Source organism: Marmota monax, unplaced genomic scaffold (genome assembly GCF_021218885.2).
Source record: "Marmota monax isolate L192 unplaced genomic scaffold, Marmota_monax_Labrador192_F-V1.1 WCK01_AAM20220418_F8-fsc00067, whole genome shotgun sequence".
NCBI lineage: Eukaryota > Metazoa > Chordata > Mammalia > Rodentia > Sciuridae > Marmota > Marmota monax.
In genome coordinates this window covers 7599222-7625344 of record NW_026695065.1, presented here as the reverse complement: position 1 = coordinate 7625344, position 26123 = coordinate 7599222, and positions in this window count along the sequence as shown.

The window sequence follows — 26123 nt, the reverse complement described above, 5'->3', positions numbered from 1 at the left end:
ATCTTCTGCTCAAAGCCACTCTGTATTTTTTCTAAAGTTATGTGCCATTTAAAGTAGACTATAATATTTATCATTTGTTAGTGAGATCTAAGATTTTAGAGTTGAGGAAATTACTTTTTTTGCTTTGGCAGAAATTTTAATAATTATACATTAAAGGTGAATACAGGGGCTGGGGATGTGGCTCAAGTGGTAGCGCACCCACCTGGCATGCGCAGGGCACTGGGTTCGATCCTCAGCACCATATACAAACAAAATAAAGATGTTGTGTCCACCTAAAACTAAAAAATAAATATTAAAAAGTCTCTCTCTCTCTCTCTCTCTCTCTCTCTCTCTCTCTCTCTCAAAAGGTGAATACAGCTACTTTGGGGAGGATTTAAAATCCTTCGCTACCTTTAACACTCATCAACTTTCCTATTGGTACCCTGTGAGGAAGATGAATATAGAATATCCTTTTGTTTCTGGTATATTGGTGGCAACATATAGCTTTGTCAAAGACTTGCTCCTCAGAGCTGTATCTAGTAGTTTTGGAGCAGATCGTAGGTTCTTCGTCATTCCTGTCCTATCTAATTCTTCTAGTCTACTCTTTTCTCTTCACTAGTCAACATTACTACTGTGATAAAACACTTTATTATATATTAATCCTAATACTACTCAATAACTGCTTATGTCTCTTGGGCATTAGCCCTTGTTTAAAGCTCCTGTAGACAGAGTCAGTGTCTTAAAACTTAAAAATCTTTTTTAAAGCATTGGCTGCTTCTTCAACACATTTCACATTGGTAAGCACATAATAGGAACTTGATAATTGCTTTGAATTCACTCATGGTCCACATGCAATGATTGGTGTAACGGTGTGGAACAAGTCAGGAGAACTTGATTTGAGGTTGAACTTCAACATTTATCAGCTGTACAACCTTAAAGTTCTCACAATATTTGGGACATTGTTTCTTCATTAAAATTAAACCATTTTTTCTTGTTTCGTTGCAATTCTATGATCCACTGATCCAAAGGAGTCAATAAGACTTATTCAAATTTCTCCTTTCCCACCCATGCCTTAAATATAAATCCTCTGGGATTTATATTTATGGCTCTGCTTGATGGTATATAAAAATGATTTTTTAAAAAGAGAACTCTAATACAGTGTGTTATATTTAGTAGATAATTAGTATAAAAAGAATAAAAATGTAGATTTTTTTTCTAGAGTCTATTGTTTTTCCAGGCATAGTTACCAGTGGTTTCAAAACACATCCCTCAGAGAATGACAGGACTTTTTCTCTTTAATCTTTCCCTTACATACTTACTTTATTTTCAGCTGAGTAGAATATCTGTGTGTTATAGACCAAATTTCCTCAAGCTGGCCTTCTTTTTAACATATGCAATTTTTCTAATCACAGTTATTTGTGAGAGCAAGACTGCACATGCCGATGTGAAAGACAGCAGAATCAGCCAATTTTAGAAATAATTAGATCAGTCATGAACATAAGGATTGGTCTATGTGTACAGGGCCTGAGAAGAAATCAGTCTTGAATAAATAAATAAATAAATGTATGTATTTATGTATGTATGTGTATACACACACACACACATATATATATATACACATATACATATATACATATATACATATCCTGATATTTATATTTAACATCAATCATTTTGATCAAATAAGAAAAAATCATAATGAGATATTAAATATCTGGCTCAGTTTCATAGTTATTACAAATTTTTAATGGGATAAGATTTAGCATATAAATATTATATCTTTGACCTCTTTACTCACCACTGATGTTCATTTTTTAAAAAAAAAATTGTTTTAGTTGAATATGGACACAATACCTTCATTGTACTAATTTATTTATTTTATGTGGTGCTGAGGATTGAACCCAGTGCCTCACATATGCAAGGCAAGCGCTCTACCACTGAGCCACAATCCTAGCCCCTGATGTTCATTTTTGAGTAAGGACAAAGGACACTCCTTACTATCTCTGGAAAACCTTAAATTACCACTGGTGAAGACCCTGAATCTATATTCCAACCTTGTTTCATACTTTAACTTTCCTTTTTTAAAAAATATATTTTTAGTTGTAGACGAACACAATATCTTTATTATTTATTTATGTGGTGCTGAGGATTAAACCCAGGGCCTCACGCTTGCAAGGCAAGTGCTCTACCATGAGCTACAACCCTAGCCCTGTACCTTCATGTTCAATTTAATATTTTCAATTGTGTATCAGGAATCATGTCTGTGATAGTGAATCCTACTATCATTACAAAATCAATGGAATCACAGTCAGATTGATGAACTTCCCCACTCCAATTGTTTTTTCCTTGCAAACTTTCTAGGTTTTCTCCAAGCCAGTTTTTCCCCCAGTGCAAACCAGAAAAGGAAAAATGTCTTAGACTTTCCCTAAGAAGGTGTGAACCTCTAAGAGTGAGCAATGTCTAGAAAGAGAGTTACTAGCTGCAGGCTGGGAAGTTGGAGAGGTGAAGCAGAAAAGGAGGTGGGGAAGGAAAGGAGATTTGGAAACTGAATGATGCAAAAGCAAGAAAAAGAACAGGGGAATTGAAGGTCAGTTCAGACACTCATTGCACAAATATGGTTCCTCTCTTTTGCCATCCCTCTTATATGGCTCATGCACCTGTTGGGGGCTAGAGTCTTAAATTTGATAGGACCAGAAGGTGGAGTAAAGTTCCTAATTTAAACACTTCTTTAATGGACCAAATTATGTTATGCATATGTAAGAGTATATAATAATGAATCCCACTATTATGTTTAATTGTAATCCACCAATTAAAAAAAGAAAAGAATTTTCAGGAAAAATAGACACTTTTTTCTGTTTTAAAATATTAAACCTTGAAGCCATCTTAGAATCTTTACTCCCCATAATATTCTCCCAATTAAACAGCACACAACAAACACTTGCTAGAATGAATGAACAAAAACCCTTATGCTGCTTTCTCCCCTAGGCTTAATTCAACCTTTCTGTCCTACTACTACTGTAAGCCTAGACTAAGCCAAGAAATACTAAGTCTGAACTTCCCACTTTAGTACTTGACTTCCTTCAAAATAAGACCCCAATGTATTCCAACTTTATATTTCCCTACTGCCCATCAGGGTCTTTCTATGTACATAACTCAGTCTCCATTCTTTCTTTTTTTGTCATATGCATTTTTATCTCTCTATTTCTCACACATTCTCTTTCTCTTTATGCAAGTTAATCCAATATCCCTTAAGACTCACTTCAAGAGAATGAGAATCTCATTTTAAAAACAAATTCTGTTGTAACTCTTGCTGTATCATATATCTTGGTAATTATTTTTTCCCTCCTAAATGCTATATGTGTATGAATTCCTAGAGGTTGTGTCTTTAAAGGCAGAAATTATGCATTATACTTTTGTGTTTCAGACATGCTTAGCAAAAATGTCTTTTTAAATTTTATTTTTATTTTTATTTATTCTTTAGTTATATACAGTATCAGGACACACCCTGACATTATCACAAAAGCATGGAACACAACTGGCTCCAATGCAGTTCCCAGTACTCCCCCAGCCCTGCACCTCACCTCCTTTCCCTCCACTCCACCCATCCTTCTTAAATCCTTTACAGTTTACTATTTTTTTTTAAATTAGTGTCCTGTGGATACACCAATGTCAGGGCCCACCATGCCATATCCATGCACAATATCCAAAAGTTCATCAGATTCATTCCACTGTTAATGAATGATTCATGCTGAGTACAGACATAGAAGGAAAAATATTATAAGCCTCAGTTTCATTTTGTTAGGATAAAGATCAACAAAGGAACTTAAAGACAGAAAATATCTTTGGCATCCCAAATTTATAATGACAACAATGTATAGGCTGGGGTTGTGGCTCAGTGGTAGAGTGCTTGTCTAGCATGTGTGAGGCAGTGGGTTCAATACTCAGCAACACATATAAATAAATGCATGAAATAGAGGTATTGTGCTCATCTATAACTAATTTTTTTAAAAAAAGACTGAATAGAGAACTTTCTAAAGCAAGCATTTAAAAGTTGAAATCAATTCAACATGAAAAACTTTTTTCTTATAAACATATTTGAGGATTTGGAAGGACATTTTATGCATTTTAGATTTTAGAATGACTGTATTGGGCTTCTAATAAATAAAGTGACCCCTGAAACAAGTTTTTTGGATAGTCATATTCAATGAACTTTTAATAAGATAACTGCTGTTTTGCTTCTTTCAAAACTCAAAGTAAAATTGTCATTGAATGCAGATATTGAGGGCACTGATATAATTATCCCCACATAGTCCAGAGAACAATTTAAAACCTTGATAACAAAAGTCTTAGAAGAAACAAGCAAGCCATTGAAGGCAAGAAATCTTTTGAGGCTACTTCCAGTTACTGAAGTTTAAAAAAAACATGAAACTTGTAGTTGTTACAAATATTATTTTCCAGATAGGTAAACTTTAAGCAGAGAGAAACCTTAAATTAGAAAAATGTTCTCTGAACATCTGAAGTGGAGACTGGTCTATTGGTCTGAGGATTATAAAATAATCATAAAATTAGCTCATTCTGAATAAAATGCTAATCTTAAACCACTTCATGAAATTGTCATGCATGCCTTTAATAGCTCATTTTCCTTTTTTCTTTCAGATTTTTTTCTCCTTAACATTTCATAAATGTCATAATACACATTAAGAATCATGATGCCTCCCCTGTATTTCTGAAATCATTATCTTGGATATTACTGCACAATTTCAAACATTTGAAATGCTGACATTGATTGATAAAGTTATTCATAATACATGCCTATTGCTGATTTAATTACTTTGGGGTTAAATGAAGAAGCATTTTAGATGATGTGCTCTAATATAGTTCAATTATTGAAAACAAATCAAACAAGAAATACATTTCAAAAATGAAAGATGATAAAAGGACATCATTTCAGTGAAAAACTTTATTTTAAAATGCAGAATATTTATAAATTAATGGCATACAGAAAAGATGAATTCCTTGTCCTTTCTCTTTAAATATCAGCATCATCAAATATTAAGTGCCTGTAAATATCTATTCTAATTGATCTCGTGCTTTTCCTTGACTTGATATATAGCTGGGTATGTCCCTAAAGAGCTAAATACCTGTTCATTTCTTCTGGTTTGCTGCCTAACTGATTCCTTTCTCTTGCTAAAAATCATTTGTTCTCCAAACTCTATTCCTTACAGGATTTAACCTCTCTTCTTGAAAGTTCGTGTATATGCCACAGCCCATCATATTAATGCTGTCTGCACAACTTGTCAGTAAAATAAGCCTGCAGTGAAGGTAATGCTGCAGCTTTCAGTGCAGCTTCAAGCATAATACAGTCAGCTCATGTTGGGAGATGATGTAAGATGAAGTTTCAGGGCTGTGATGAAGAGGTCTTCAAATTTAAATAGCTTCTGCAAGGCAAATGGTTCTGGGTTTCTCAGGTAATTGTAATCCCTGAAATCAAACCACCTCTCAAGGTGTGCAATGACATGGTTAGCAAATGTTTTAAATGTTTTTTTGAGCATCAGAGCTGAAAAGAATGACAGCTTTAGATTTGTTCAAAATTCATAATATTTTTCATTCAGCCTCTGAACCAGCTTGTTCCTATCGTTTGGAATGGGGCTATACAGATGGCAACCACTTGAATGCCTTTTTTTTTCCCAGAGACTGCTGTCCTAGAATTTTAGCAGCATATTAAAAGGAAAAAAAAGATTATGTCCTTTAAAAATAAATTCCCCTTATCCCCTGGGATGTTACCCTGGGAAAACCTGATACTTTATTAAAAATAAAACAAAACAAAAAAAGAACAGGTGCCCAGCAATATTTCACATCAGTTAAATGTTTACAGTAGAAGTTTCTTAGGTAAATCTTATGTGTTTCCAGTTGGAATTTTAATTTTGATGTGTTGAAATATTTAAAATTATATTAATAAGAATAAGAATATAAAAATATTGATCTGCCCTAAATAGTACTTGTTAACCATTAGTGAGAAAGCTAACACATTATACTTAGGAGTACATGTCATTTAAAAAACTTGCTATAGGCAGGCATAGTGGCATATGCCTACAATCCCAGTGACTTGGGAGGCTGAGGCAGGAGGATGAGAAGTTTGAGGCCAGCCTCAGCAACTTAGAGAGGCCCTAAGCAACTGAACAACAAAAGGGCTGGATTTGTAGATTAGGGGCAAAGAGTCCCTATGTTCAGCCCCCAGGACTCCCAAACAAACTAAACAACTTGCTATGAATGACTATCTGTTTCACTCTTTAATGACCATACTGAATTTATTTATATAAAGATTTTTAGTTTTTAAGCACAAAATGGATAATTAAGAACAAGGTATGCTTATTTCTTTCTCAGCTAACCACACATACGAGGAACATATGTTCAAGACAAAAGAGCATGCCAATGCTGGTAACATGTGGCAGTGTCTCTTGATTGTAGGCGGAGTATACTAGAAGTGAATAAATCTGCATTTAGCCATTTCTCTTTTGTGCTCTTCCCTATGATGACATTGACTACTTTTTTTTTTTGTAGTTTTTGGTTCATTGGCATGCCTCTTGCTCAGACTGTGTGCTTCTTGCCTTTTGTCTTTATAACCTCCTCACTTAGCCAACTGGGGAACATAATATAAGGGTGGAAATAAGGCCTGATAATTGTTGAACATTTTCAGTTACAAGAACCACGAGATCAGTGATTGTTGAATTGATATTTATAACTTGAATACCTAGTGCAGTTCCTCGCTGAGTGAATGTGGAACACATGAAAATATTGCTTTATATTTTGTTAATAATGGTTACATCATCTCATTTCAGCCTTCCATAAGGATTCAGGGGATAGTACTTAGAGAATTTTATTATCATCCCATGATACAGATGCCAAGGCAAAGATGCAGAGTGATAAATTAGTTTACTAAAATTAACTTTACTTACTAAAATTTACAACTGTTGAGTGGCAGTCAAGGCAAGGTTGCCCATTCACCAGTCATTGTTATGGTTTAGATATAAGGTATCCCCCAAAAGCTCATGTGTGAGATAAAACAAAACAGTTCATAGGTGAAATGATTAGGTTACGAGAGCCTGAACCTAAACAGGGCTTTCATCCACTGATAGGTATTAACTGGGTGGTGACTGTAGATTGGCTGGCTGTGGCTGGATGAGGTGGGTCGCTGGGGGCATGCAACTGGGGTTCATATTTTGTCTGTGGTGAGGAGAGTTCTTTCTCTCTCTGCTTCCTGGTGCCATGTTCCCAGCTGCTTTCCTCAGCCATACCCTTCCACCATGAAGTTAGGCCCAGAGCAGTGGAGCTGCCTGGCTGTAGACTGAAACCTCTGAAACCATGAGTCCCCCAAAAACTGTTCTTCCTTTAAGTTGTTCTTATCAGGTCTTTTGGTTGCAGCAGAGAAAAAAAGCTGACTAAAACAGTCAGTAAATGCCTTTAAGAATAGATCTGGAAGAGCTTGTGATGTTTTGAGCCATAACTCATCCTTCATTTGTACTCTTATTTTTAACTAGAAAAGATACTTGCTGTGATTGAATACGGGCACTGGCAAGTATTTTTACCTTACAGATATTTGAGTGTCTTTGTGCATGTGTTTGGTGACATTCTTTTGGTTCCTTCAAAGACATGAGGACTAAACATCAAATGTTTAATAATTTCTTTTCTACAGTGTTTGTAATTGACCAGTTAATGTAAACAAGGTATTGTTTGATTCCATTCTGTGAACCCATTGTCTTTTTTTTTTTCACTGAAGGTGGCAGAATATTTCCCACAACTTTTCCAATCATAACTCTTGGTGAAATGGATCAACATTAGGTAGTCTAAATGGCAGTTTGATCATAATACTGATTCTCTGAGGTTGAAAAACTATTCCAATAAGTTTGATGAAAAATTAATGTCAGAATTTTCTTGGAAAATTATTTTAGTTCTTGTTAAAGTTGACTGGAACTCAGAATAGTTTCAAAAAAGACTTTGTGAACATATCACAAAATACCTTTTTCATTTAGTGTTAGAAGATTCTGAAGTATTCTTTTCCTGAAGAAGTCCATGCTTTGCTTCATCCTCACTTGTAATGGTTTTCAAATAACAAAGTAGCTTGGTGCTGCCATCTTAAGTGGCATTTGTAACCAAACCATAAGTTGCTGCTCTAGTGTTTGATAGACTCCAAACATTGATGCCTGTTGCTCATTTTTCATTGATTGAGAAGTCTCCTAGAAGGACACATGATCTTATCCTTTTCAGCAGTCAAAAAGCATTTGGGTCATTGCCAACATGAGAAAGAAAGAAAAACGAGGGTGATGTCCTATCAAAATTAGTCAGCTTTGGGATGGAGTTATAGCTCAGTGGTTGAGAAATTGCATAGGATGCAAGAGGTGATAGGTTCCATCCCCAGCACTGGAGAGAGAGAGAAGGAGAGAGGGAGGGAGAGAGAGGGTGAGAGAAGAATTAGTCAGCTTTACATTCAGAGGACTTGGTGGGTAGATAGAAATATTTTGCTACCTTTTTAGTCCATTTTTTTTAAAAAATAGATTTTAAATATATGACATGAAGCTTATTAAAAATACTCTCCATTATAAAGTTTATTTTAAAGATATTCCTCAAATTGAACACAATTTGTGGAGCCTTTAACACACCTTGCTTGGCTCAAAGCCAACATATTTCTAGAAATTGTTTTCTTTTATAAGAATGAGAAGTGGAAAGGTAGGTGTTATGGTTTAGATGTCAGTTTTCCCCAGAAGCTCATGAGACAGTGCAAAAAACTTTGAGACAATGCAAGAAACTTTGTACATGAAATGATTGGATTATGAGAGCCTTAACCTAATTGGTTCATTAATCTACTAATAAGGATTAACTGAGTGGTGACTGTAGGCAGGTATGGTATGGCTGGAAGAGACAGGTCACTGGGGGCATGTCCTTGGATTTTATATATAGTCTGTGGTGAGGGGAGCTCTCTCTCTGCTTCCTGGTGCCATGTCCTGAGCTATTTTCTTTCTCCACACTCTTCTGCCATAATGTTCTGCCTCCCCTTGGGCCCAGTGCAATGGAGCTGACTCTCTATGATCTGAGACCTCTGAAACTGTAGGCACCAAATAAACTTCTTCCCTGAAATTGTTCTTGTCAGGTCTTTTGGTTGCAGCGGTGAAAAAGCTGACTAAAACAGTAGGTAAAATTAACAACTATAACTTTCCTCTTTTCCTTCTCTCTTCCATCTTTTCCTTCCTCTTCTTCCTTCATCCCTCCCTCTCTTATTCTTTATTTCTCCTTTTGATTATTTAATAGGAACACCCTGCAAAGGAAAAACACACAAACAAAACCACTCTTAAGCAATAATATCTGTCTACATCTTTGTTGGTAAAATTTGGAGCTTCCTTAGAGGATCAGGGTAAATAGAAACTTTTTCTTGTTGTTAAACTGGTGACTGATTTTTACTGAGGAGAAAGAAGTTCCCTGAGATCATGGTCAGAGGAGTGGCAGTACCACTGTTGTGGGGAGGTATATGCAAGAGACTGATTGAAGAGACCCATGTGGTCTTGCCATGATAGGTACAATGAGGATACCCTAGGGTAAATCCTGCAGTCATTGGAAGCATGAGGAAAACATTACTGGAAGGTAGGTCTATGTACCATATGTACCACTGAGCAGGACTGCCTTATAGATGGCAGAGAACCAAAGCAGTAACACCAGTAATATTGATGACCACCAGATATTAAGGATATTAGGAATTAGCCTCTTCTTTCTCATTTTCCTGTGATGCAGTAAGCTCCAAGATTCTTATAGGATCTGGGGCATGTGGAGAGTATAAGCTCCAAAAATGCCTGGTGATGAATGCCTTAGCAGGAAAAAAAAAGTGATCTTTTTTGCATTCAAGCAATCTGGAACAGGTTCAATAAAAAATATAGGAAATACATTTTAAAATGTGGAAGGATACATCAGACTTCTGAGAAGTGGGTTGAGTGTTATAGGACTTTTGCTTTTTACTTAAAATGTGTATGTAGCTGGGGGTAGGAGATGCAATCTTTTTCTTTAAAAACAAAATAAAAAGACAATATGGACTGATAAGAGGACCTAGAGGTGCATTGATGTCTACAAAATCATTTAGAGGAGCCCTAATCTCAATGTTTATTCCTAGTAGGACTCTGAGGCCAGGAAGCTCCAGATTCAGACATAGTTTTAAAGTAGTTTTACTAGTAGAAGTGCAAAAGTATGTGTGTTTGCAAATTTAATATTTTATACTATTATATAAGCTGCAATTGTATGACCAATTAATACTACTTATTAGTTCATTCAACACTTTATGAATATTTATTAGGAGTCTATTATGTGCTAGTCACTTTTCTAGGTGCTAAACTTACATAGGAAAATAAAAATAAATCAATCCTGCCCCTTCTGTTTATTTTAATTGACCACATTTTTTTTGCCTTGAGTTTGCTCAAATGCAAAAAAAAATCATTTTGTGTTTATATGAGACAAGCATAGTTCCTTCCAGCTGATTTTTAAGGTTGCTAATCCCATTCATGAGGGTTCTGCCCTTATAATGTAATCACTACCAGAAGGAACCACTTCTTAATACTATCAGTTTGATGATTAAGTTTCAACATAGGAATTTTGAGGGGATGCATTCAGACCATAACAGCCATTCTCTCTTGATAGAGTATTAACTTCCCAGAGCCCTAGCGCCACTTTTGTCATCATGGGCTCTTTTTTTCCACAAAAAATATTAAACTTATGTTTTATGACTGCATTACCATAGAGACTACTACAATTGAGCTGAGTTCATTTTCATGATTTTCTTCCCACTTTAAAAGAAATTAAAATATTTTTTGGGTACTACATACTGTGTATATAATGCCTAATATATAAACTGGTCCTGATTTCACAAAGATTGTTCCTGCCTTGATTACCACTGTAACTCAATGCCTACTATCAAGTAGGTGTTTAATAAATAGTTCCCAAGTGTATAAATTAGTTAAAATGTTGCTAAACTTTAAGAAACATTTCTAAATATTTAGATCACAAAAGACTTGAAAATAATTTTAATAGAGTCAATATATATACTCATTAGATTTTCCCCTAAATTTGTGCTCTAGTTTTGACACATACTTTAAAATATTCTACACTCTCATATTTATTATTAAAACATCACAGATATGATTTATTTATAATTATAAATAAGTGGTCTTCTACTTCACTCCACTATCAAATAATTATAATCAGATTGAGAACATAGACCCATATCAGATCACTTTGTGTGGATTCTTTGATAATTTTCTACTGGTTTTCCTTTATTTTGGAAAGCAGTTACAATAGGCAAATTTGAAAGTGATAGGATGCCTAAGAGATGACAATTAAGAACCAATTCAACTAATTAGAACAAATTTTAAAAATTTATGAAGTGAAAAAAAAAAAAAAACAACCAATTCTACTTTGCTGCTACTTAGAACTGTGATTTTGACAGTTTTATAAATCTGCAGTTTTAATCTATGTTAATTTTGATCAGGTAGGCCCTGCCTCAAGGAGCTTATGGATTAATACTTTCCTAAAATGTTTTCCTTTCTGGGATTAGGGTGAAGGATAAACACTGGTAATCAAAAGGCTATGAGGTAATTATGGAGTAAGAGCAAAATAATTGGTAGTGGTGGGAGAAAATTACATCTTAGTCATGTTGAACAAAGCAAACTATTCCTGTTTTACTCTCTAGTACATCTTTTTAATGATAGAATATTTATGTCCTCCTGCTCCTTTAGGCAGTGTTCAAAATGTTATTTTTCTATCACCAAGAGTCCTGACATTGTTGAACTTAAATTAAATATTTTATACTTTTGTAACATGTAACAATTCTCATGGGAACAGTTATTGTTTGCTGATAGCATTTTAGGAGATACGATTTGTGATGACATGGATGAAAGCTTTTTTGTCTCATTAACATTTCTCCCATTGTAGGATGGATACTCTCTAGGCAGGTTTCCCATTGTGAATTAAACCCAGCTAAAGAATGTGGATTCTTGTTTGATTCCACAAAGGATGTGACTTACTTTGGTTATTATGAGTCAATTGTCACCTCCATTAAGCCTCCCCTAATCCTTGTTGATCAGAATCAATCACTTCTTTCCTTGAGCTCTCCCAATAGGGTATCTGTATCTCTATTTAGCACTTACTTCTGCTGCTTTAGTTATTTGCTTAATTGTCTTATTTCTGTTGCAAGGGTGTGTTAGTCAGCTTTTCTTAGCTGTGACCAAAACACTTGATGGGAACAACTTAGAAGAGGAAAAGTTTATTTCTGCTCATGTTTTCAGGCATCTCAGTCTATAGACACCAACTCCATTTTTCTGGGCTTAAGGTGAGGCAGAAAATTATGGAAAAAGGACATGGTGGACAAGTGCTACTCACCTTATGGCAGCTGGAAAGCAGAGAGAGCAAGGGAAAGGGGCTACAGGGAAGATGTACCTCTCCAGGGCATGCCCCTAGTGACCAACCTCCCCTAGCTGCACCCCACCTGCCTATAGTTACCAACCAGTTAGTCTATTGAAACTATGATGGAATTATTAGGATACAACTCTTATAATCTAGTCATTTCACTTCTCAACATTCCTGCATTAACACAGGAGCTTTTGGGAGACACCTCAAATTCAAACCATTATAAAGAGAAAGTAGGACTCTCATTCCTCTTTGTGTTCCTCATACATGTATCATAATGCCTCACACATAGTAAGTCTCAAAACATTTTGGTTGGAAAAATAATTTCAAAGATGGAATAGAGGTTGTAATGCCATGATATCATTAGAGCTTCATGTATATTTTAAGAAGGTTGTATTTTAACAGTATGGGTGTGTCCTTGTGTTTGGTAAAACTCCTCTGTGCAATCTGCCTTGCTTTTTTTTTTCCCAAATAGGATTTTCATCAGCCAGGCAGCTTTTAGTGTTCACAACCTTATCACTACCAGCTGTAAATTTCTTTGAAAATGCCTAGTGAGGGTCACCAGGCTAATGGATTTATCTACTATAATATTCTAGGAAATTATGCCAGCCAACTTGCCAGAAGTTGCTTCAAGGTCAAACGCTGAAATGTCTAAGTAGATTACAAGAGTGCCTGGAAGGTTCTTTTTTGACAGTCTTGCCTATTTCTATATCCATATTCCCAATTCTGATTACATATTTCTACTGTCCAATGATAAGATGTCCTTTCTGTAACACCTTTCCTATTTACAGTCAGTTATTTGAATTATCTGCTCACTGGATATTTCTGAAAATGTTACCCGTTAGCAAGCACTTCTTTGACTCTAAGGAATAAAGAATAAAATCAGGAAGATGAAAGAGTAACACTTCATTAGGAAATGGATTCCTAGCAAGTAGACTCAGTTTGATCAGGAATTAGACTATTATCATAAAGGTGTACTGAGCTGGTCAAACAACCTGCTAGAAAAAGGGAACATACAGCTAACTCCCACTCTGTCAGAACTTCTGAAAGCATTATCAGTCCCTGGCCACTTTCTTTCTAGTTATTCACAGAAGACAGGACTTCAATAACTTGGCCAATTATGAAACACAATACTGGCTACCTGTTACTCTCTAACTTCCTGTTTACTTTGACAGATGTCTGGTCGTTGGGTTTATTAAAGAAAAAAAAAAAAAAACAGCATCCTGAAAAGACATTAAGTATATAACACACAGTCCATTTTGAGTTTCAACTGTGCTCAGGTAAGTTTCAAAATGCCTCAATACATTGTATACATATTCCTTGAAGGCAGGGATCATCTTTCTTATATTTTCTAAGCTGCACCTTTGTCTTCATTACCATATTGGAGCTTCTGGTTTGACACTTGTGTCTGATTTTTTAAATGCTACATCTTATTTTGGTTTGGTTTGATTCAGCATGCCTTCCTTGACCTCCATATTGCAAATGTTAGTAACACTTTGGGAGCATCAAGGAGGAAGAGTGCTATATATGGGATTGGGGTAGAGGTGGCTGGAAGGGCTCAAAGTGTGAAGGTAAAAGGTTACAGCTTTAAGACATAGAATGAGAATTTAAGAGACTTAAGAGTTGATGGGGCACACATTTTGGGGTGAGAGTTCACCTCTTCAGCTTCCCCTGCCTCCAGGATTCCTCAGATTTGGGCGGAGAAATACACTGGACTTCTCACTGTATGAGCCATGGGAGTTTGCATTATATTATAGTTGGATATTAAATGATAGGGTAGCCTTGAAAGGCTGAAGGACTTGGCAACGTTTGGATATTCTAGCAATTGTCTTCATATAGAACTTTTTCTGTTAAAAATCCTGAATTGTGTTTTAACCCAGTTGGAGAGGAAAATCAAAGAAGAGGGTAAAGAAAGCTTTCTGTACTTCTGTGCCAAGGGAGTATGTGAGAATTTAACTCAAGGTATAGCATTGGATATGATTGAGGAAAATACCAGAGAAGATATAATTGAATTCCTATAAAGGAATATATTCTTGAATTCAATGTCATCTTTTACGTACCAAGAACATGCCATTGCCTCATACCAGGAAACTAAATTCTATTGTGCTTACCTTGAAGTGTTGCATATAATGAAGTCATAGGCAAGCACTATTTATTTTTTAAAGGTAAGCAAGAGCAAAATAGCAAAACCCAAATCTCTACATTTCTATTGATCACAGGATGCAGATCTTATTTATTGTCTCTTTATCTGTCAAGAAATAGGAACATGTAGCTTTAAAAAATGTGAATACTTTGATCTAGTTTGCTTCCCTTCCTCTTCAGCAAGTTCTCTGAGTATTTTAAAAGACTGAAAGATCAGAAAACACATTTCTTTTGATGTCTAGACATTATTTGGTTAGAATCATAGCATACATGTTTTGTTTTTGAAGAAGTAGTATGGAATGTTGTGTTAATACTGTGATAAAGAATAAAATGACAATATGAAAATGTTAATAATCTTTAGACACTAATACTTTGAATTTATAACAAGTTTTGATGAAATATATTTCTAGAGTTAAGTGATAAATTAGAAGACATGCTTAACTGTCATCTGCAACATGTTCAACCAAGGAATAATAATGCTTACAAAATTAAAGGATTTAATTCTGCCTAGGGGCTGGGATGTACCTTAGTGTTAGAGTGTGTGCCTTAGAATGCATAGGTCCTAAATTCAATCCCTAGCATCAAAAATTTAAAAAGAAATAAAATAATTTTGCCCAAGTTGTTTTCTCTGCAGGAAAAAATACTAGAGCAAAGTATCATCCATTAGTAAGTTAAATGTGAAAAATCAGTTTTTACATCATTATGTTATTTAGTTTCTGAGTTGAAATGATGTTGTGTTTCTTACTTGGTAAAAATTTGTTCTTCTTTTCTTTACATGTAAAGGATTGGTTATCACAAAAGCTTGCTCTGGGAATTGAAGGGCTTTGAGATGCTTAAGTTTATTCTGTCCAGCCATTCCGTTCTGCAATGGCTCCAACAAAGAAATAATAATTGCTGGGACACCCTGATAGTGTCTTTTCCACACAATTGTAGAAAATAATTGCTGTGACACCCTGTTAGTGTCTTTTCTATGTAATTATAATATGGACAGGGCACTGCATGTCAGTCACTGTTTTATGTCTAAGAGACTTAGTGGTGGTGAGCAAGCACCTGTAAGTTCAGGAAGGAAAGATAGCAGAGGCATGAACTCAGACAATTATTTAAACCCAATCCTCCATGTACAGAAAATAAAAAGTCCACACAAAATTGCACATAGAATATTCCTGTTTTTGTAGGAAAACAGAATGTGGAGAACTTATTAAAATAACTATGAAAAGCCCTCAAACAATTGGGGGTGGTCATTAGCTTTTTGTAGGGAAATTCTTTCTCTATCTGTATTATAGTGTCAAGGTTATCTTTCATGTGGAGGATTTTGTAATTTTGCATTGATCAAGACTGTTACTTATTTGCAAACTAGTGTATGCAAATGGTGATTAAATTCCTGGGTATTTAATCTTTTGAATATCATTTCAAAATAGGAATTATGGTACACTGAGTTGATAATTAACTCATTATGAATATTTTATTTTAAAGCTTAAAACTCTGTGTAAAGCAAATTTGATGTTGCCTAAATTTTCAAGTAGCTTCTAGTTGAGACATTAGTAAGTTCCACTCATGTGCACAGAATTATGTATTAAGTGAGAATCTCATTACAAAAGCCATGCATTTAACAATTCTTAGTTTATAATGTGCATGCTAAAAATTCCTAGCTTGGGACCCTAAAAAAATAATCATACCCAAATAATGCTTTTTTTTAAAGTGTATTTCAAATGTTTAGCCTTCCTGAAAGCAGGACAACTAAAACTACTATAGCTAGCTTTTGTATTTTAAAAGTTTTTAGCAATTATAATTAGTCTTTTTTAATCTACTAAGTGAATATAACCATCTTCTGATTACAGATTTTAAATAATGGAGACCATTAGACATAAGATTTGATGAGATCAAGCAGTATGTCTTTCATAGATTATATTAAATTCTCATGTCAAAGAGGAACCCCTTCATCTATTGTATGCCTATTAATGTATTTTAGCATTTTGTTTAACTATTTAGCACTTATCATGTGCTAGATAATATTCTAAGAATTTACAATAATCCAATGAGGCAATCATTATTATTATCCTCATTGTTGTTGAGAAGTACAGTATAATTGAAATAGTCTGGATTTTAAATCAGACTTGGGTTGAATCCTGAATTTTCCACTTACTAACAGTGTGACTGTGGACATTTACTGTGTATTTATGTCTCTGAACCTCAATTTCCTTTAAACAAAATGAAGGACAACCTTATGTGCCTCATATTACATAATATCTGTTTCTGTTGTATCACAAGGACATTGTGAACATTAAAGAGAATATAGGACAGTACCTAGCACCATTTTTAAAAAATATTTTTTCAGTTGTCAAAGGACGTTTACTTGTTTATATGTGGTGCTGAGAATCGAACACAGTGCCTCACACATGCTAGGCAAGCACTTTACCACTGAGCTATCACCCCAGCCCATTAGCACCCTTTTTGAAATTAATAATTTCTCAATACAGTTTAATTTCCCTCCCATTCCCTTCTGCCTGTGTTAGTTAGGATTCTTAGTTATAAGTGAGGGAAACCCACATCAAACAAATTAACAAAAAGGAATGTGTTGATTCATTTAACTGGTAAATTCAAGGGGTTCCACCAATGCTATTAGACTGTCTTCCTGTGGCTTGGTACTTCTATTTACTGTTTTGGCTTATTTCCAGGAAGACTATGAATCCAATCCTTTTAAAACCTTAATTGCCCTTTTGCCAATTTGCGTCTGTTCAGCTTCATGGGCTGGTAACCAATGACACATATCCCTCTGAGTCATGGTCCTTGAATCTGTGCCTCAGGGTTTCTGTTTTTACACAGTGGATCCAGGAGGTTTGGCCATTGACCCAATACTTAGTTAAATGGTATTTGTCTTACTCTTTCTTGGGGCAATCCAATAACAATAAATTAGGGTACAGGGGCAATACAGTCAATCTGTCCCTTGTCTAAGGCAGAAGAATACCAATGGACTGTTCTTTAATGAAGGTAAGCGTGCCCTTAGTCACATAGGGAACACACAAGAAAAAGTCCTAGGCATGGAGCCTAGGGGATAAATACTAGTCTTATCGTCTGCTATACATCCTGTTCCCTAAAGTTTGCTAACACTCAGTTTAGCTTGGAGCACAGTATACAACACTTCCTATATGAGAAGATCCATGATTTCCTGTCATCCATTTTGTATTGCTGGCCATAAGCAGAAAGTATGTCTATTTTCTTCCCTCTGTTTTCAGATATACCAGCTTGGACCATAGCTTTCATTCTCCCAATAGATATTTATTCAAGGTTAAAAGCTGTAACCAATAAAATCCAATATGCCAAAGTATTTATATCATGTCCCTGAACTTTGGTTGTCCCCAAGTCTGAGCCCTAAGATATAAAAGGGACAATTCACTAAGTTACCCCACAATAGAGCTTACCAATTTCCCGGCTGGAGGCAAAAGAATCTTTAGTGTTTCACATTCGAATTGTAATCAACTAGTTCCACTTTCAATGTATGTTACTTTCCAATCCCACTCTTACAGATATGATTATTAAATTTATGAGCAGTCTTGCTTGCAGTTATTGACTTATAATGTAGATTTTTTTAAATGGCTTAATCTAAATGTTCAAATTTTATCGTAATAGCACTGTCACTCTCTAATCAAATGGGCAGTTAGAATACAGAAGGATAGAGTTAAACATAGGGTGCTACATTATAGAGAAATGATAAGAATGGAAAGTAAAATAAATTTCCCCTTTCCTTAAAAATTTCCTGGTATAACAAGAAACACATACTTATAGAGAGATCAGTCTATGTAACATGTAAAACTTTCAGGAAGAAGACCAGGAGAGTAGTCTTTGAAAAGGAAGATAAATGGAGAAATAAATGGAACTTTCCTGGAAATATAGCAATTGGAGAAATAGAATTATGAATGGCTCAAATATAATTCAGATGTACAGACATGCCATCGGTATATATTAGGTTCCAAAGAGATACAGATTTATACACATTTTCAGCATAACATCATTTAGTGGATTCTTGAAACACTAAAATCATGTGTCCTGAATTCGCTGAGCCATCCAGTAGATTGCCTATGTTTTACAGGGTTCTAGATTCTTTCAAGCCTTACCAACTCTTTGAAATAAACGTTTTCACAGAAGTCAGTAGTTTTTTACAATAGACAGGACATTAAAAAAATACAACCTTTAATGCATGAATATGAGATACCCCCTAAGCTGAAAGGCTAAATTTCGTTTTAATGATTTTTTTTTTTTTGCTTCAGCCAACCCAACTTTCATTTATACACATTTCCTTTAATCATAAAGATGATGTCAATGTTCATTTGGAAATGTCTTTAGAATTCTCATTAGCAATGTGAAGAAAAATTTTCATTGACTTTATCGAAGAAAAAGATGAGCACTTCCATATACATTCGTGAAAGGAAAGATAAAAGCCAATCTCCAACTGACCAGGCTGCCTATTGAGTTTCACTGATCTTTCTTTTCTCTTCCCTAAAAGGGTTGCTTTGCTTTTCCTGTTTGCTTTCCTCTACCAAAGGGTAACAATGACTTATTCTGTGGTTGAGAAGGAAACAGTCAGGCCCTGACCTGAGCATAGGGGGAGGGGGACTTGCTGTGTAATGTCTAGCTTTTACTTAGAGCTTGGCTTTTTGCTTGCATTTCTTTGTGACAGACAAATAAATGATACAATCTTGAGAAAGCTTTTAGAGTGTCCCAGAGGGCTGCCTTAGAAAAAGCCAAATCTCTGTTGAATTCCAGAAAGAAAGCAATTTCTGTCTATGCGAAAGATGGAAAAGGTAGAACAGTGTGTTGACCACTGTAGGGATGTGAAGGATATCTGGGGAAAATCAGTTTCCCTGGGGTACAATCTAAGTTTTATTTGATGGATGATATCTATTGATGTAGCTCTGTCTTTTGTAAGGAGGCGAGCCAACTTATTATTGACTTATGAATCTGAAGAAAAAAGCCAGGGAAAATATAGAGCAGCAATGTGCTTTCTACCTGTCAAGTCTACATGGATTTGATGTCAAACTGAAGATAACATTTGTCTTGGGAATAACTTTGAATAATTTAGAAATAATATTAAATGATTAACACCTCATATGTTCTGTCATTCTTGTTCCTACCTGTTCTCCTATGATATAACATTATTATACATTGTGCTTCATCCCAAAGGATCCCAAAGTGGTTTACAATCACAGCATACTTTTAAATCAGTCCAGGTCTCCTGGATGAACGATGTATTTGGAATGAAAGAATTATAACTTCCTTGGCAGAACGATGCATAATTCACTAAGAGTATCTGCACTATAAAAAAAATCAGTTTATATATAATTCTTAATAATGGAAAAATCACTCCCTTAAGTTGAATGCATGTCAAAATGAGGGAGAGAGTAAAACAGCAATGCTGATTAAGAGCACCAAACTTGTGTAAAACAAAAGGATAAAGGTCACTATTCCCTCCCATCAGAGATGAGTTTGTAAAGGATCATGTAAAGGGGATGGAAGCACATGGCAAATTACATAGTTTATGTGTCTGGACACATCCGTGAGTTATAATGCATTGTCATGTATTCCAGAACTCTAGTTAGAGTGAAAAAGCTTATTGAACATACATTAGTCATTCTCCTGTGAAGCAAACCATACCAAGTCCACTAAACATGGACTATATTCCCTGCCTCCTCATTTGCTGATACTTGAGTTCAAACTTTCTGTATTAATTTAGGTGCTACCCCTCATTTTTCTCATTTTATACACTAACATATTAAGGAAGAAAGTGGATTAAACAAAATCAGTTTTTGTGACTTAGAGCATATCTGCTAATAGTCATTTGTAACAAAATTTATAATAATTTGGCTCAGCAAAAGTCTTTTCAAAATACTCTTTATTGTATATACTTTGGGGTAAAACATAATGTTTTTATTATGTGTACATTGTGGAATGATTAAATCAAGCTAAATCACATATCCATCACATATCATTTTTTTTTAAAGAGAGAGAGAGAGAGAGAGAGAGCGAGCGAGCGAGCTGGGGATGTGGCTCAAGGGGTAGTGAGCTCGCCTGGCATGCATGCGGCCCAGGTTCGATCCTCAGCACCACATACAAACAAAGATGTTGTGTCCGCCAACAACTGAAAAAAATAATAAATATTAAAAATTCTCTCGAGAGAGAGAGGAGAGAGAAAAATTTTTTTTTAATATTTATTTTTTAGTTTTCAGCAGACACAACATCTTTGTATGTGGTGCTGAGGATCGAACCTGGGCCGCACGCATGCCAGGCAATCATATCCCCAGCCCACATACTTATCATTTTTATGGCAAGAACATTTGAAATATACTCTCTTGGTAATTTTCAAGGATATAGTACATTATTATTAACCAGAGTCACCATACTGAACAATAGACATCCAGAACTTATTTATCCTATTCAACTGAAATTTTGTGTCCTTTAATAAAAATATCCATATTTCCATTCCCAATCCCACTCCCCATCTCCCACCCAGGCCCAACCCATTCTACTCTCTATTTCTATGAGTTGAACTTTTTAAAGATTCCAAATATAAATGAGATCATGTTGTATTTTTCTTTCTGTTCCTGATTTATCTCACTTGACATAATGTCCTCCTGGCTCATCAATGTTCTTGCAAATGACAAGATTTCCCTTTTTAAGGTTTAATAATGTTCCATTGTGTTTATATGCCATAAGTTTTTACTCTATTCATCTGCTGATGTCAGCATAATTCTTGCCAAGTAAAAAGTTTAAAATTTCTCCTGCTTACAACTTTAAGGTCTAACTAAAGCTTGAGGGGAATTAGATTTCTATAGTTTATCTAACCATACCACCAAAAACTTAAGGCATACAAAAGAAATCAGTGTCTTATAGAAAACTAAATGCCAATATTTATAATTCTCTATTATATAATGTAGTTGTCTATGAACAAATTCCATTAATATTTTGCAAGAATATATGCTATAATGTATCATAATATCTTTTTTTAATATTTTTTAGTTTTCGTCAGACAGAACATCTTTGTTTGTGTGTGGTGTTGAGGATCGAACCTGGGCCACACACATGCCAGGCAAGCACGTTACCGCTTGAGCCACATCCCCGGCCCATGTATCCTAATATCTTAATAATATTAATGAAGGTAGAAAACACATATTTTGAAAAGTACTTTCAAAATGTATTCTTTTTCTTCATACCAGACTTAGAAAAGAAGAACCTAGTTATTACAACGCAGTGAAATTTTAACATCTATCTAAATATAAGTTAACACACCCTTTTATGCGAGGGTAGGATTTGTGTACATGGTATTCCAAAGTGGTTAACTCTAAGCACATTTTATGATATCACATAGATGGCTTTGTACAATATAAAGCATTAAAGCTGAAGAATGTTGTCATTACAAGAGTAAGGAAACAGAGGCTGAGCTCTGTATATCCTCAGTTTAAAGAGATGGAGGTAATAAAGTAAAATGCTAGTTTTTTCAAGTTATTACCTGTAATATGATTGGTTAGTCCTGGAAAATGTGAGGAAATTAATTAATATTGTCATTGGATAAAGATAATATTGGATATTTCTAACTTCAGTCAACAAGGAGCTCATAAATGACTGGCAATTACTGCCCAAAATTGGAAGAGAGGAACTAAGCCAAACTCCTCTCTCTCTCTTTTTCTATTTCTGAAGAATTACAGCTGTTCAGAAAATAGCAATGTGTCCTACTTCTCTTTTTCTCTGTGTGTGGGCTCAACTATGAGCAATGGCTCTTCATAGTCTATTTTGTAGATACTTTGGTAAGTATATTTACTTTTCATGCTATATCAGTTATCTACTGATGCTTAACAAATTACCAAAAACTTTATAGAGGTTTATAACTACAGGGATTTGTTATCTCAGTTTCTATACCTGGGTGTCTCTGGCTCAGTATCAGACATAAGGCTGCAATCAATTTGTGTTCTGAGGTTGCCATCATTTCAAGTCTTAATTGGGAGAAGATACATTTCCAAGTTCACTCAGGTGGCTGTTGGTAGGCCTCAAGTCCTTGCCATGTCAGCCCCTACATAGAACAACACACAACATGGCAGCTGCCTTCTCTTGAAGTATACACCTCAAAGAGGTAACCCAAGAGGCAAGCCACAGCCTTTTGTAACCTAATCTTTTTTTTTTTGTAATCTAATCTTAAAATGACTTCCTATCACTTCTGGCTTATTTTATTTGTTAGAGTTGATAAATGCAGCCCACACTCAAGGGGCTGGAATTACATGAGGGTATGAACACTAAGAGGTAGAGATCATAGGGGTCAAGATAGAAGCTGCCTATCTCCCTTGTTCTTTTAATGACTTTCAAGTATAGTCTAGCATTTCTCTTTTATTTTATGTTTAAAATTCTATATGAACATTTGCACTGTACTGCAAGAAAGTGTGGATACACTTGTGCAGTAATGCTTTCCTCCAAATCTTCAAGTACATTTGAGGTTCTGGAAAGATGCTTGTTTTCAGGTGTCATAGACATACCTCATCTTTCTACTTCAGGAATAAGGTTATAAGTTTGAAAGTTGCTAGGTTACTTCTAAGTTCTAGAAACATCAGGGACTTGTCAAATGGAGCCAAATTTTCATTCCCTCTAAATTCATTTGCTTTAAAATTCTACCATTAACCATGTTCTTTTGTTTGATTTTGACATTCTGTATTTATATTATAAGAGTTAATCTTTTCTATTTGACAAATAGGAATATTTAAAGTATATTCAGAAGTTGAATTCCTAGACTTTACTCACTTTTCAAACAGTGGATTTTATTTATTGGGTCAATAAAGGTAAAATAAAAATATGAAAATGCTATTTATCTGTAACTGATTGCAACATATTAGGTGACAGTTTATGGATATAATTTTTTTGCTCTATTTTGTTTCAAAGGGGACACTTCAAAGGAAGGGAAATTTTGAATTCACCATTGAATAAGGAAAGGGCCATGTTAAGGCAGATGTCTGTCATGGAATGTATGAACTGTCATAACAGTATGCTTTTGATTTCTAAGTCAATTTTTAAATTATTCCCTCATTATCCTTACATGCCCTGAGATTTTTCTGATGAACATACTCTGATAAACTATATTTGGGGTGAGTAGGGGATCTTAGGTATGCTGGCTTATTTCTTTTTTTCTTTTAATATTAACTTTTTATTGTTCTGCAGATGAACTACAAGAATCTGCTATCTTTGGAAATTATGTTAAGATTAAAGGAACAATCTTTAAATCCTTTCTTTAAAAGGAAGAAAAGAAGATGATTTATATTTGTCAACAAGAAAGACAAAGCCAGGTGGCTTTCTTACCTTTTGCCCATTGGCACTTTTTTTTTATTGGTTGTTCAAAACATTACAAAGTTCATGACATATCATCTTTCATTTGTTTTGTTTTAAAGAAGGAATTTTCTTTGTCCTGAGGAAGAGCTATTTGACCATATTGGTAGGAGTGCCAAATATCATTTCAGCTAGGAGATAGGCAGCAAAGTACAAAAAAATACAAGACATTCAAATCTATTATACCCTGTGGCCAGTTTATTTACAACCACATAGAAAATTGGAAATAGCCTGATTGGATTCCTGCTAGTTTATAGGCATGTATATATTTGGTAGAGCTGACTTTAACTCTTCCTTCCTCTAACCCTTATCTTCCTTCCTTCCTTAATTCCTTCCTTCCTTTCTTCTTCTTCTTTTAAGAAGCAGAAATGTCTGCTTCACACTATTTTTATCACAGTGTAAAGAGAGTGTAAAATGATAGAAAGAAACAATATTTTCCTTTGTTGTATGTTTTTGGTAACAGACTCACTGTTATATAATTCAGACATTATATGACTCACACATTTAAAGGGTACAATTCAATGATTTATAGTATATTTACAAATTTCTGCAACCATCGACTCAATCAAATTTAAAATATTTTCATGACTCCAGATTAAAATCCTATAAATAGGCTTTAGCTATAAATAGCTTTAGCTATTTAGTTATCTGCCTTTCTTCTTCTTTTTTTTTTTTTTGGTACAGGGGTACTATAACACTGAACTATATCCCCACTCCTTTTTACTTTTTATTTTTTGAGACAGAGTCTTGCTAAATTGCTGAGGGCCTCACTAAATTACTGAAGTTGTCCTCCTGCCTCATCCTCCTAAATTGCTGGGATTACAGGCCTGCACCACTATGTCCTGCTAGCTATCACTCTTAACTCCCTTCCCCTTCATTTCCTTCAAGCCCTAGGCAATCAGTAGTCTATTTTCTATCTCTCTAAATGACCTATTCTGGATATTTCATATAAACAGAATCATGAAATGTTGCACTTATATTTGCCTTCTTTCAGTTATCATAATATTTTCAAGGTTCATCCATATCATAGCATAAACCTGTAATTCATTCTTTTTTATGGCTGACTAACATTCCATTGTATGGGTAAAACATTTTGTTTAACATTCCTCAGTTTGTGAATATTTTACTTATTTCCACCTTAAAGCTGTTATGAATACTGCTACTATAAACATTCATTTACAAGTTTTAGTGTGGACATATGTTTTCATTTCTCTTGGTTATATTATTAAGAGTTTAAATGCTGAGTCAAATGATAACTCTATGTTTAAAGTTTTGAAGAACTGGTAGATTATTTTCCAGAAATTTTGCACCAGTTTACATTTTCACCAGCAGTATATGAAGGTTTCAGGTTCTCCAAATCCCATTTTTATGTTATTTTTGTAAATAGGTATCTAATGGTTTTTAGAGGTATTTCTTTGGGAATTTTGATTTGTATTCCCCTAATGACTAATGATACCAAGCAACTTTTCATGTTGTTTTTTTTTAATAATGTTTAGTTGTCAATGGACACAATACCTTTATTTTATTTATTTATTTTTATGTGGTGCTGAGGATCGAACCCAGGGCCTCACACATGCAAGGCATGCACTCTACCGCTGAGCCATAACCCCAGGCCCCAACTTTTCATGTTTTTATTAGCTACTTACATATTTTCTTTACAGAAATATGTATTTGGAGCCTTAGCCCATTATTCATTTAGATGATTTATAATCTTATTATTGAGTTGTAAGTTATTAATAAGTTCCAGATTCAAGTTTTTTTTTATCAGACATATGATTTGCAAATATTTTCTTCCAGACTATGACATGTCTTTTCACTTTCTTTGTAGTATATTTTCAAGCACAAATGTTTTTCATTTTGATGAGGTCTAATTTATCTGTTTTTGTTTTGTTGTTTTTTTTCTTTTTATATATATCCAAGAATTCACTGCCAAATCCAAGATCCTCAAATTTTCTCTGATTTTCTTCGAAGAGTTTTGTGGCTAATTGTATCTTATATTTATATCATTGAATAATTTTCAGTTAAGTTTTGTATATGGTGTGATTTAGGGGGTCCAGTTTCTTTCACATGTGGATGTCCATTTGTCCCACCAACACTTATTTAACAGGCTTTTCTTTCACTATTGAATGGTCTGAAGACCTTGTCAAAAATCAATTGACTGTAGGCATATGAATCCTTTTCTGAACTCTGAATTTTATTGCATTGAT